General features: G+C 42.6%; 1 protein-coding gene across 5 annotated transcripts in view; it reads left to right on the forward strand.

The window, feature by feature from the left end:
* The window catches only part of MYO1B (myosin IB), a 911,317-nt gene that overhangs the window by 641,760 nt on the left and 255,969 nt on the right, over positions 1-13,588 (forward strand). The gene's annotated exons all lie outside the window — the stretch shown is intronic.

The raw sequence follows: 13,588 nt of genomic DNA on the forward strand, positions 1-13,588 counted from the left end.
ATCACATCACCTGTATTTCCTCAGCTTAGGTATCTCATTGTCCAGATGTAGTCTAGCATATCCAAGAGTACGCAGAAGATGAGGACTGTATGCAACAGAGCAATGTACATTACTCACCTCCCTTGACACTTACAGAAGCCTCAGTTTCTCCATGGCTCCTACACAGTTCTAAATGTATATCATTATCATCATAGTGACTATGAAACTCTAGCATTACATATTGTGAAACCTAAATGTCTTAAAGTAATGATTTTTTAACCGACAAACAAGCAAATTATTCTCCCAGATTGATGGTGAGAAGTGATATATTTATTTAAAGAAGCAGACACTTTTTTGTCATTGTCATAAATGTAAAAAGCATTCCTTTTCTTTATGAACCATTTTCATGTCATAATTTGAAAACACAGCACAACTCCTATGTACAAGTACACCCTGTCAGTACTTAAATTTGCCAAGCACACATGCGGGCGTATTTACAAGAGCCTTGCACCACGGAGAAATGACTTAAATTTACCAAGCACTCATGAGGGCTTATTTACAAGGACCTTGCACCATCTTTAAAGTCACTTTTAACATGGGGAAAATGACGTGAATGTAGCTCATAAGCTTTGTAAATTTGCCCCCATGTTGACTATGAAACTCTTGCAGAACATATTGTGAAACCTAAATGACTTCAAGAAACGAGTTTTTAAACCGACAAACAAGCAAATTATTTTCCCATATTCATGGTGGGAAGTGAAATATTCATTTAAAGAAGCAGACACCTTTTTGTCCTTCTCATAAATGTAAAAAGCATTTCTTTTTTTAAAAAAACGATTTTCTGATCATAATTTGAAAACACACCACAGCTCCTATGTACAAGCACACCCTGTCAGTACTTAAATTTGCCAAGCACACATGGGGGCGTATTTACAAGGACCTTGCACCACCTTTAAAGTCACTTTTAACGTGGAGAAAATGACGTGAATGTGGCTCATAAGCTTTGTAAATTTGCCCCCATGTTGACTATGAAACTCTTGCAGAACATATTGTGAAACCTTAATGACTTCAAGAAACGTGTTTTTAAACCGGCAAACAAGCAAATTATTCTCCCATATTCATGGTGGAAAGTGAAATATTTATTTAAAGAAGCAGACACCATTTTGACCTTCTCATAAATGTAAAAAGCATTTTTTTTTTTTAAATCGATTTTCTGTTCATAATTTGAAAACACAACACAGCTCCTATGTACAAGCACACCCTGTCAGTACTTAAATTTGCCAAGCACACATGGGGGCGTATTTACAAGGACCTTGCACCACGGGGAAATGACTTAAATTTGCAAAGCACTCATGAGGGCGTATTTACAAGGACCTTGCACCACCTTTAAAGTCACTTTTAACATGGGGAAAATGACGTGAAAGTGACTCAAACGCCTTGTAAATATGCCCCAAGCAGGCTATGAAACTCTAGCAGTACATATCAAGAAACCTAAATGATTTCAAGAAACGTTCTAAAAACACATCAAGTAAGCAAATTATTCACCCAGATTCATAGTGAAGTGACTTAAAATGCCCTAACACACATGAGGGCATATTTTACAAGGCCCTTGCACCACTTTTGCGTCACTTTTAACATAGGGAAAATAACGTGAAAGTGGCTCAAAGTCCTTCTAAATATGCCCCATGCTGGCTATGAAACTCTAGCAGCACATATCAAGAAACCTAATTGACTTCAAGAAACGTTTTTAAACACATTAAGTAAGCAAATTATTCACCCAGATTCATGGGGAAGTGACTTAAAATGCCCTAACACACATCAAAGCGTTTTTTTAAGGCCCTTGCACCACTTTTGCGTCACTTTTAACATGGCTATGAAACTCAAAGAAACAAAATCTATTTGTAAAACACTTGACACAAAGCAACATTTTAAATACACAACGTTCTTCTTAATTTTCTCCCTAAAGCATACTATTCTCTATCTAAATTAAATGAATCTTTTCTCAGCTTAGCAAATACTTTTTGAGTTTCAAAACAGTCTCAGACACACACCAATTTTTCTTTAGCAGAGCAACGGGTATGCACTCCAGAGGCTGCAACCAACAAAGGCACAGAAATGCTGTAATTCATCACACATATCTCTCATGTCACCCAATCAAAACTCTTCCCTCACTTTTTTCAAATCAACACACTTCCCCCCCCTCTGCCCTTTCTGCCTTTTTTCCATAGCAACCACCTCCTGAAAGACCTCTCATGTTTACAAGTTCACACAACAATGTTTCAATTGAACTCTGAACTCTCAGTACACCTGCATATCCAGTGCAATCTTTCATAAAATGATTTTTTTCTTGACCACTCAAATTACATCTTTCAAAGAGCTCATCCATGCACCCTAACTTTCTGTTTTCAGCAATCAAAATCCACCAATCACTGCTACTGAATCATTAGCACTGAAACTCCACAGTTTTTTTCATTACAAACTCCTACTGTTTCAACTGCCATTTCAGTCCCACACTTCATCTGACTGCAGCAGAACCTCCTCTCACCATGTTTTCTGTCTGGATTGTTGGACATAGTTACATCCACTGGGCTCAAAGGTATGCTGATAACAGGAATTTACACAACCTCAATTTACAAAATGTGGAAATCAACTGGATTGGCCACAGAGGATTAAGATGTCACCAATTGATACCATTGGTGAAAACCTTTTTGCATTTGCCAAACCCTGACCTGTTAATTGTGCACTGTGGAGGAAATGACTTGGGCACTTTGACTGGGATAGGTCTGGAAATGCTTTTAAAGGACACCTTTGAGCAATTGATGGCATTTTTTCCTCAAACTGCCTTGGTATATTCAAATATATGCCAAAGACAGAAATGGAGGTGGTCCAACCAATTTTGTCCACAAATTGAGAAATCGAGGAAGCATGTAAATAAGTCTGTTTCAGCTTACATGAGAGACCATGGAATGGGCTCCATCTACAACAATAACTTGCGTTACTACATGCAAGATATCTACAGAGGAGATGGAGTTCGCTTCTCAGATGAGGGGAACAGAATTTTCATCCTGAATTTAAGTCTATGTATTGGTACCTACTTATAAGTACCTAGAACTTACACAGAACCCAAAAGCTCTTTTCAGAGCTACCTTAACTATGATTACTCTTTAAAAATTTCAAATGTACCTTTTTTCACTAATTTTCACTTTTGTTCGCTTCCCGGTTCGCTACCCGGTTCGCGTACCGGCAGCTAACCTCGCGAAAAATTCAAATTTTTTTTTTTCAACATATATGAGCCTCCTTAGCCACCCTTAGAAAACCTAGGGGGTCAGGATACGTCTCCCGTGCCCCCTTATACCCTTTCCCAACATTCTTTATCCTCCATCTTGTGTCTAAATTCATCTGAAACACAAGATGGCGGACTCCCGTTACGCTACCGGTTAGCTATCCGGTTCGCCTACCGGGTAGTGCCTCTACCGCGAAAAAACTGAATTTTTATTTTTTTTATTTTTTGCCCCGCGGGACCCTTTAATAGCCCCCTCATCAATCCTAGGGGGTCAGGAGGGGTCTACCTTGCCCCCTTTCATTAATTTCCCCCTTCGTTTTTCTTCACCTCTTATCTCTCAATCCTACCGAGAGACAAGATGGCGGCCGCTCCGGACTGTTTAGAATGTTGACAGACACCGGAGAGCCAATCAGCTTCGCTTCGCGAAGTTCCGATACGCATCAGGTACGCGAACCGGGGCGCTCGTCCATTTCCTGAAGTATGGGTTTTTTTATTCAAGAGACTCAAGGAGCCCCATCCACCTACGCATTTCGACCGCAGGTCTTGATCACAGTGTTACCACTTGTCCATTTTCTATTTTCACTATTTATACATTTACTCCCCATTAACTTATAATGAAGCATCCTGGGAGATGTAGTTTAACAAAACATTCTGAAATTTTTTTTTTGTTGTTGAAACGTTACATTAGAATACATTAAATTCATCACTTTTAAGTTATTTTTCAAAAGTATTAGAGGGAAGGGACAGTCTTTCAAGGAGATTACGAGAGTCGGTTTTTACGCATGGAAAAATTCCATCTAACTTATGTCTAAGTTAAGCCGACACATAGTCCATCATTTACCAAGTCGTTTGGATGTAATGTCTATGTTATGATAGTTCATTCATTGGCTCAGTGCCATTTAACTCCTCATCGACGGTTCTGTCCTCAAATACATTTCATATAGGGCTCAGTGCCCAAATAATTATATTCAAAAAGTGATTTTCATAATAGTCTGCATATTATAAGAAGTCAAGACATCTCATATATATTTGAGTCCCCAATAGTCCAAAAGTCATTAAGATGTACGTACATCTCATCATCCATATTCAATCCTCTCGGCGTCTTAGTTTGAAAACGTATGATTAGACGAGACTCTAATCTCCTCAATTGCAGTTTTCGGTTACCTCCTCTTTCATTGGGAAGTATCGTCGCTATACCACTATAGCGTATGTCTTTCCATGTTTTGCCAGTGTGTAATGACATATGCTTAAAAATTGCATAGGACATGTCCACATTTTGGATTGCTCGAATATGCTCCAAGATTCTTTTGTGTAATGGACAGGTGGTCATGCCAATATAGTTTTTAACCACACGCGCATGTTAAGATGTAAACTACATGTGTGGTTTTGCAGGTTATTGTTTTCTCTATATTGAAGGTCTTACCTTGTGGGTCTTTTAGGGATTTCAGGGATACTCCTACTGTTCAAGCTTTACATTGTATACATTTGGTAAAGCCTTTCTGTCTGGAGGTTAACCAATCTTTTTTCCTGTTCATTTTGAAATGACTATTCACAAGTTTATCTTGCAGAGAGGGTGATTTTCTAAACGTTACAAGAGGATGTGCACTCAATTGGTCACCAATGTCTGGATCTTTCTTGATGATGTTCCAATATTTATTAAGGATCCTTCTTACGTTTTGACTCTCTTTACTGTATGTCATGATCATTCTGATCGGTTCTGGTTTGGATACTGATTCCACTTGTTTTTTATCGATCAGAGTTTGTGTTTGAGTAAGTTTTCTAGCTTTCAGTTCTCCCTTTTTAACATCTTTATAGTTGTATCCTCGCTTGAGGAATCTTCTTGTTGTCTCCTTGTATTTAAGATTCATCTCCTCTGAATTCGAACAGTTTCTCTTCATACGGATGAATTCACCGTAAGGTATACTCTTTTTTTAGGGTTGTAGGATGGAAGCTATCTCCATGTAGAATACTGTTGGTTGCAGTACTCTTTCTATGAACAGTAGTTTCCAATTGTCCATTGTCAATGTGTTAACGCGGGATTTCTGGTCTATTGTTATAGATCTAGATCCCAACTCCAGTCGACTGAACCGTTGGTACCTGTCATAGAGTAAAAGGTAATCCACTACTAGGTCAATCAATTAATGACTTACACCACTCTAAAGAACCACTTACTCTTAATAAGTTTAAAAGTTTATTACAAAGCCAAACTTAACTGAAGATACAAATATCTCAATATAAGGTTCAAAAGATATACGGGTATCAATACAAACATAAATTTTCTAAATGCTCTTAGTCGGCAGAAGAATATTACCAAAACCAATTCAAAAATCATCAAAGTTGCAAGAATAGACACAAGCTGTAGCTTATGAGTCATTTACAGAAAGGAAAAAAATCAGATTAGACTGTCCCTACACTAAGTGACATCCCTACTTAGCAAGATCTTAACCTAAAAAAAGGTGTCAGCAGTGGCGTCTTCCAAAGAAGATCACACACTTCCCTTAGTCTTTGTTGCAAAACGATGTCTCGCAGTTCCCTATCTGCCTAGCCATCCGCTCTCTTAGGTTCCTCAGACCATCTGCCTTCTCTCCACCCAGGGGTCCTGTCCCTAATACAAAATCACATTTACAATGGAAACGCCCTTTAGAGACTCCCCTCACGTGGTGTAGGTTCTGGTATTTTCCATGCTGATACTCCTCTGGGCCCATCGTTAGCGTTGACCTTGCTTCCCAGGCTCCTCTCCGGCAAGACGGTACCCCCCAGGAAATTCCTGAAGCCTCCTCCAGGCCTGTGCCTGGCGCCCTGAACAAAAGTCTATTCATCACTCTCTTGATTGGAACCTCCTCGCACCTGCAAACAGACACTTGTACTGTGGGCCCCAAATTCCGGCCTCCACCGTATCTTCCAAGTCGTAAACCATCGAACAAGCTTCACAAATTGTGCCTAGCACGACCTTTCTCTAACGAGCACATACAGATCAAAAGAAACGACTTTGTCCATTCAGGCCTATTTAGAATTACATGAACGGGCCTGTGCACTCTGCAAAACATTTAATTTCTTAGTTTAAACAGTATTCTAACTTATTACACACAATGATTATATGAAACACTTCTATAAAACATAATTTTCAGTTCTATGATCAAAAATACTTTGAATTACAATAACATCAAAATCCATCATCGTGTAAGAGTGTAACAGCATCTCGTACTCTATGTGAACTGCCATGTGGCCTACACATTTCTACGTTTAGCAGAATTACATTTTCCCCTACCACCGCCACATAACATGGGATTTCAACATCATTCTAACATCTCTACAAACATCTACATTAGTTCTTCACACTTGATATAAGTATTCTATTTTAATTAAACACTCTTATATAATGTTTACTAAACTAATACAACGTGCTTGTAAATATGGTGCACTTCTATATTTTCTTGATTTGCGCTCTCTCAATCCCCCCTTTGATGACTTTTAGTAGTCATCACCATCACAACACCATCCCTGAGGTATGGACTGAGTCAAACTGAAGTCGTTGCAGTACCCCCTCGTTTCATCATCTCTAGAGCCTTCAGACTCCTGTACTGATTATCCTGCATCGCAGTCAATCTCCTCTCCTGCTCTCTCATGGATTTCTGCAACCTGTTTGATCTATACCATTTGTACAGCCGCAGATTATACAAATCACTATTATGATGATAGGTTTCAGTATGTACCAAATGATACTCTTTCCTAAGTTGGCAAACCAACCTCCAACTTTACCCATTCCTTGACCTACTTTTTCCCACACTGTTACCTTTGTCAAATCCTCAATTTCATGATGTATTTCAGTAATGTTCCGAATGTACTTTTCTAAAGGTTTTGAATTGTCTGGAATGTAAGTGCAACATTCCTGGACCTTCAAAGCCTTACAGACTCCTCCCTCTTTGGCTAACAGAACATCTAGAGCAAGTCGGTTCTGAAGAACCATTGCCCTTATCGATTGCATCTCTCCCTCCACCAGTATTAATGATCTAGCAGTACTGGCGGACAACCTATCTACAACTGTTGCCAATCTTCTAATCTTGACATCATTTAGTGCTATCCCTAAAATAGGAAACATAGCACCAAATACGTCTCCAACTACCTCCTCAGCGCTTACATCCCTTCTTCCTCTAGCTTGAGTTCCTCCCTCTATAAGTTCCAAATCCTTGGCATGGTATATTTTGGGGAAGACAATTGCCAAATAACATGATCCATACCAATTATCTGGTAGTTTCACGTATGCATTCCTTGCACACACAAAATATACATTTGGGATCACCTGCATTTCCTTCAAGAAGTCTTTTGAGTAGTACTCTAATTGGAAAGCATGTTCACAACTTACTTTTCCCACAAACACATTCTCGTAATAGGTTTCACCCCTATGTATACACAGTTTCCCCTTTTTCTCTCGGTCTAAAGCTATTGGACCATTGCTACCCTTTCTTTGGTGTGCCCTTTCTTCCTGGGTCCAATCTGTTTTCCATTGACCTGAAGCTTTTAAAATCTTCTGTCTCCGGTATCGATCATCCACTTGTCCTACAAACTTTTTCTCAATGTCTGACACTTTACAAGTCAAATTATTTCTTCGGGCATGTGAAGTATCTAATGTTTTCCAAGGAAGGAAAAATTTCTGTAATCTGTCTTCACTCTTATAATAATCCCACTTATTTAAATGCTTGTAGTTCGGCACTTCTGGTAAAACAGCATCGAAGTTTGAAAAATAGTATTCAAACCCATCACGTTCATAGAATATACTAAGCAACAAACTACATGTGATTCCATAAGTCAATGGAAGATGATGATATCTGATACCTTCGTCTACAGAGGCTGGCAATTTCATGCAAACATAACAATTCTTGGCCTCCATAGCATCAATGTATTCATAAAGCAATTTAGCATATGCATTCGATTTAAAATTTCCCTGTGATTCATCTACATGTAACCTACGAGTCTCTGCTGCTAGTAAAGCTTTATCTTTCTCTGTATTGTCCCCCTTTTTACCAGCAATAGTAGGTTTCTGTGTCGATACAATTTTTGCTTCCTTTGCAGCCTTTTCTTCATTTTCATGTCCCACTACATATGATATAGTAACTACTAAAACTATAAGAAAAATCACTCCCACTAAAAGTGTGCCTACTATACATTTGGCCCTGCGGTTCGGGTTGCCAACCTCCATGATCTCAAACAGTGTAGTTCCGGTTTTCTTTCACAGCACAATGTCTCTTTCCTTTGTACAATGTCTCTTTTCGAACCACACCTGGAAGCTGATAATCTTCTCCGCAAGATCAGTCTTTGTGTTCTATAGCAACAGACAACCCTAGCCCTTCTCCGTCCACTAAATGGAAGTCCCTAGTTTCTTCTTCTTCCACTTGGCGCTAGGTTATCTCTCAATTTGTTTATTTACAAAATCTTTCACACAGTCTTTTAGCAATCCGAAATTATACGTGTTCCAGCGACTCTAATCATGGCTTCTAATATTTCCAAACGAAGAAGGACCTCCTCAAGTATTGACCTTCTTGAACAACAAATCGGAAATTCTATTCTGTTTAAAACCAGGTCTCTTATTCCGCTCAGATAAGGAGGATAGGGGATATTGAGTGTCAGCAACCCTTCGACCTCCACTCCCGGTATCAAAAACACTATTTCCACTGTTATGATGGGGTCAGTACTGGTCAGGGTCACTTCCCTCACCCTCCCGGATCTCTGTGCACTGGACATCTGTAGCGAGGTAGGTCCACTCAGGAGTAGCGTATCTTCTGCAAGGCCCTCGCACCCTCCTCGATCTTCTCGGACCTTCCTGTTCCTGTCTTTGTGCACTTTCGTCCAAATCCGAGTCTTCAGATATAGGGGCAAAAGTTTTCTCCGGAGCTGGCTTCAAGCTCGGCCTCTTTCTTATTTCACTTGGCCAATTAGCTTCTCCACGCCTCTCTCTCCTATATCTTGTCCTCACATTCGGTTCTTGATCACTCTGGACTTGATCTGTGTCTGAGCCGTATTCACAGCAACTTTCTCCTTCTGTGGCAACTTCAGTTTCACTGCCGTCCTGTTCTTCTTCTTCTTGTTCTGTAGCGCTCCCAACTTCTTCCGACACCCCCACAGCTTGACTGATCCCCTCTTGTGGTTCACCGTCTACAACTGGATTTTCATCTGCGAGAGGAGCTGTTTCTTCCAGGGGTGCTGGAACTCTTCGAGTATGGGAAGAGTGAATCCAGTTTGGCAACCCTCCACACTTCACAGCGGTATTCGTGGTCAGGATAACTTGATAGGGGCCCTTCCAACGCACATCTAGGCAGTTCTTCCGGACGTGCTTCTTCAGCAGAATCCAGTCACCTGGACACAAATCGTGACATAGATCTCTTGAAGACGGAACTTCAGCAGCCTGCACCTGAAGAGACACAGAATGAACGGCGTCAGACAGACCCTTGCAGTAATCCAGGATCAGGTCATCTGTAATATTCAACAAAGCTGTAGTTGGTACAGACGGAAGTCTCATTGCCCTCCCCATTAAAACTTCATGTGGAGAGAGACCTGGCCTCCTGTCTGGTGTGCTACGCATACTCATGAGTACCAAGGGCAGAGCATCAGGCCAGCTTAAGGACGCCGATGAACATACTTTGGCTATTCGGGACTTGAGTGTGCCATTTATTTGCTCCACAATACCTGAAGCCTCTGGTCGATAGCTACAGTGCAACTTCTGATCAATGTTCAATGCAGAGCAAAGCATCTTCACAACTTCACTGTTGAAATGAGTTCCTCGATCTGATTACAGGGAGGTCGGCACCCCGAAGCGCGGGATCAACTCTCTAAGCAACAACTTTGCTACTGTGAGTGTATCGCACCTGCGTGTAGGGTATGCTTCGACCCATCTGGAAAATATGCATACAACCACCAGAACATACCTGAGGCGGTTGCTTCTTGGCATTTCAATAAAATCTAATTGCATTCTGTTGAAAGGCCCCCCAGACCTCCCAATGTGACTCATTGTAACTGGTGTTCTTTTCCCTACATTCAATTGCTGACATGTAACACACCTCTTACACACTGCTTCTGCTGCAATCCTGAATTTAGGCCAATACCAGGTCTGCCTGAATACCCTCAGCATAGCATCTCTTCCTAAATGTACTGGACCATGTATCTGTCGTGCCATTGGACTCACCAATTCCTCAGGTAACACTGCCCTTCCATCTGCTGAAACCCAAAAATCCATTTCACTTTTCACGCAACCTGCTGTTTCCCATGCTTTTTTCTCAGAATCAGGTGCGTTCCCTTGCATGTTTTTTAAATCCTCCCAAGTATCAACAGTTTCTAGCATCATGTTTAACTCGGTCCTTTCCTGAGCCCCACCCACTTCCACCTCCGTGAAAGAATATCCTTGCTCCGCACAATAGCGGGCAACTTCGTCTGCATACCTATTACCTTGTGACACAAAATCTGTATTTTTGGTGTGGGCTACGCATTTGACAATTGCAATTGCTGCTGGACCTTGTAATGCTTCTAACAACAGTCGCACAAATTCCCCATTTCGAATAGGCGAACCAGAGGAGGTCATGTAACCTCTCTGAGACCACAACTGCCAAAAATCATGAACTACACCAAAACCATATTGGCTATCGGTATAAATGGTGACTCTAATTTTGTTTCCTGCTAAACAAGCACGTGTCAATGCAATGATTTCTGCCACCTGAGCGGAGTGTACTCCTTCCAGGCAAGCGGCTTCCACTACTCCAGTAATGGTGCAAACAGCATAAGCTGCTCTCAACCGACCAGTATCGTCTCTTAAACATGAGCCATCAACAAAGAAAATTTCATCAGGGTCGATCAACGGCTCATCCACAATATCTGGTCTTGGCTTCGTGCATAGTTCAGTCACATCAAGGCAATCGTGGTCTTCACATTCCTCGCCTTCTATATCATTAGGAAGTGGCATCAATGTAGCAGGATTCAAAACAGAGCACCTCTTAAGGGTCACGTTCTCCGCAGCAAGTATAACTTGCTCGTAGCGCGTGAGCCTACTACTGGTCAAGTGCTGTGTCTTGGTCCTGGTCATTAACAGTTCTACAGAATGAGGTACATACACCACTAACTGGTGTCCCATGACAATATTTTCACACTGCTCAATGCTGACACCTGTTGCAGCAACGGATTTGAGACATCCGGGCAACGCTGCGGCTACTGGATCTAAGGTAGCCGAAAAGTATGCAACTGGTCTACGGGCATTTCCATGAATCTGTACCAAAACTGACAAAGCACAACCTTCCCTTTCGCAGCAGAAAAGTGAAAATGGTTTTTCATAGTCAGGCATCCCCAAAGCCGGAGCACGACACAAGTCCTCTCTCAGCTGTAGAAACGCCATCAAACAGTCCTTGTCCCATGGTACCGGATCACTCACCTCCTTGTGCGTCAGTTTTTGTAAAGGTTTTGCTTTCAGTGAAAAGTTAGCTATCCACTGTCGACAATAACCAACCATTCCTAGGAACATCCTAACTTCTCTCTGTGTCGTAGGCGCGTTCATCTTCATTATCGCCTCTATCCTATCTGGTGACACTTTGCGCTTTCCTTTTTGGGTTTCGCCTGCCGAAGGCTGCGCTCTGCGCAGCTTTTCGGCACAGGCGAAATCCTTTGTTTACAATAAGGACTTAGGGAACGCCCCCCGGCTCTCATTGGCTAGCTCCATAAATGGAGGCTAGCCATTGGGTGCTGGATCTGTCCGTTAAGGCCGGACCAGATTCGGGGGCGTTCCCGAGAATTTTTCTCTTTTGGCCACGTCATGCGGCGGTGGGCGGGGCTTTTTTTTTGGCTGGTTGAGGTTTGTTTGGGCCATTTGGCGGCCGACCGCCGGCCGAGGAAGTCCAGGTGAGTGGTTCCTTTCCTGTCCGTTCCTTTAGCTTTGTGGTCCTGCCTTCCTCCGTGTCCCCCCTCCCCCCCTCCCGCTCTCCATGTGCCCTTCGCCCCCCCTCCCGCTATCCGTGCGCCGTTCCCGCCCCCCTCCCTCCCTGTGCTCGTGGTGCTTGTTTTCTCTACACTGGATTTCTGGATATACTTCAGGAAAAACATTATACACCAGGTCACCAGGATCATATGGGGGTAATCACGCACTTCATGGAGGTCATGGATTGCTGAGTGGGGCATAAACATGAAGTGCACAAAGTGGCGTAAAAACAGATGACGCCCTCTTTTTATGAGGCCTCAGACACCTGAACAAGGCTCTTCCTGCCCATTTTCCTTCCTTTCTGCGTGTGCCGGACTCGTCGTCAGGAGGAGCCCCAGATACTAATTGTGTTCTTTCGACGCCGCGTGAGCCCTGACAGAGGCAGATAAAACACAAAGGTGGCTGCCAGTCAGCAGAGCCGCAGCCCCGCTTTAATGGCGCGGGCCCTCGCGGCTCGCGCCATCTTTTAAGTGTCAGTGTCTTAGCTTGAGAGTGGCTTTATAATCATGCCTCACGCGGCTTTATTGTACTACACTGCGCAAACTTCCAAGGATGGCAAAAAAGGCCTGCCATAAATAGTTTACGCACCATTTACATTTCATTAATCTGCTAAAGCCTTCAAAGTGATACCTGCGCGCGCTCCCTTTCAAGCCGGGCTCATTCCCTCCCTCCCGCTGGCGCCTCATTCTTTCAAGGGTACTCAGCTGGGGGAAAGCGTCTCTTGAGCAGTTTAAATCCAGCGCGTCTGCCAATTACCCGCGCCCCCAGGGCGTCCCCCTGCGGGCGGCAGGGGCCCGCGGCGAGGGGCGGCCCTCGGGCTGTCCGTGGGCCAGCCACGGCCGATACAGCAAGAGCGGTGCTGTGTGCAATCAAGGGTTTCCGCAGGGGACAGGATTGCAGTATTCTGTAATGAACAAACAGTCCTAGATTCTGATCTCACTGGGGCAAAGACAGCAAACAAGTGTGACTGGAAAACCGGCCCCGGATCACACATTTCGGAGATGAAATCCGCCATCGTACAACTAATTGTGTTCGTAAAGCATTTTAGGCTGAGATCACCAATAGGCTTAATCTCAATACTTTAATTAATCTGAGGTATATGCAATTTTACTGCTCACACTTGATTTTGTTTAGGTTTGAAGTGTATCGACCATGCGCTATTAATGACAAACTTTCTACTAAACGCACGTATTTTAAGGGGTTTTGAGTCTGCCTTTGTCAGCCATCTGCTTTTTTGCACCAGAACCATCAGCCATTGGCTTCAGACATGGTCCATCTTATCTTGGATCAGCCCGCAGGAATATTTTTTGTCTCACTGTTATTCTATTGCCTGGCTGGGTGTCCCCTTCCTCTGCCACTGGAATGCATGAGGTACT

The sequence above is a fragment of the Lissotriton helveticus genome, chromosome 3_1, assembly GCF_964261635.1.
Source record: "Lissotriton helveticus chromosome 3_1, aLisHel1.1, whole genome shotgun sequence".
NCBI lineage: Eukaryota > Metazoa > Chordata > Amphibia > Caudata > Salamandridae > Lissotriton > Lissotriton helveticus.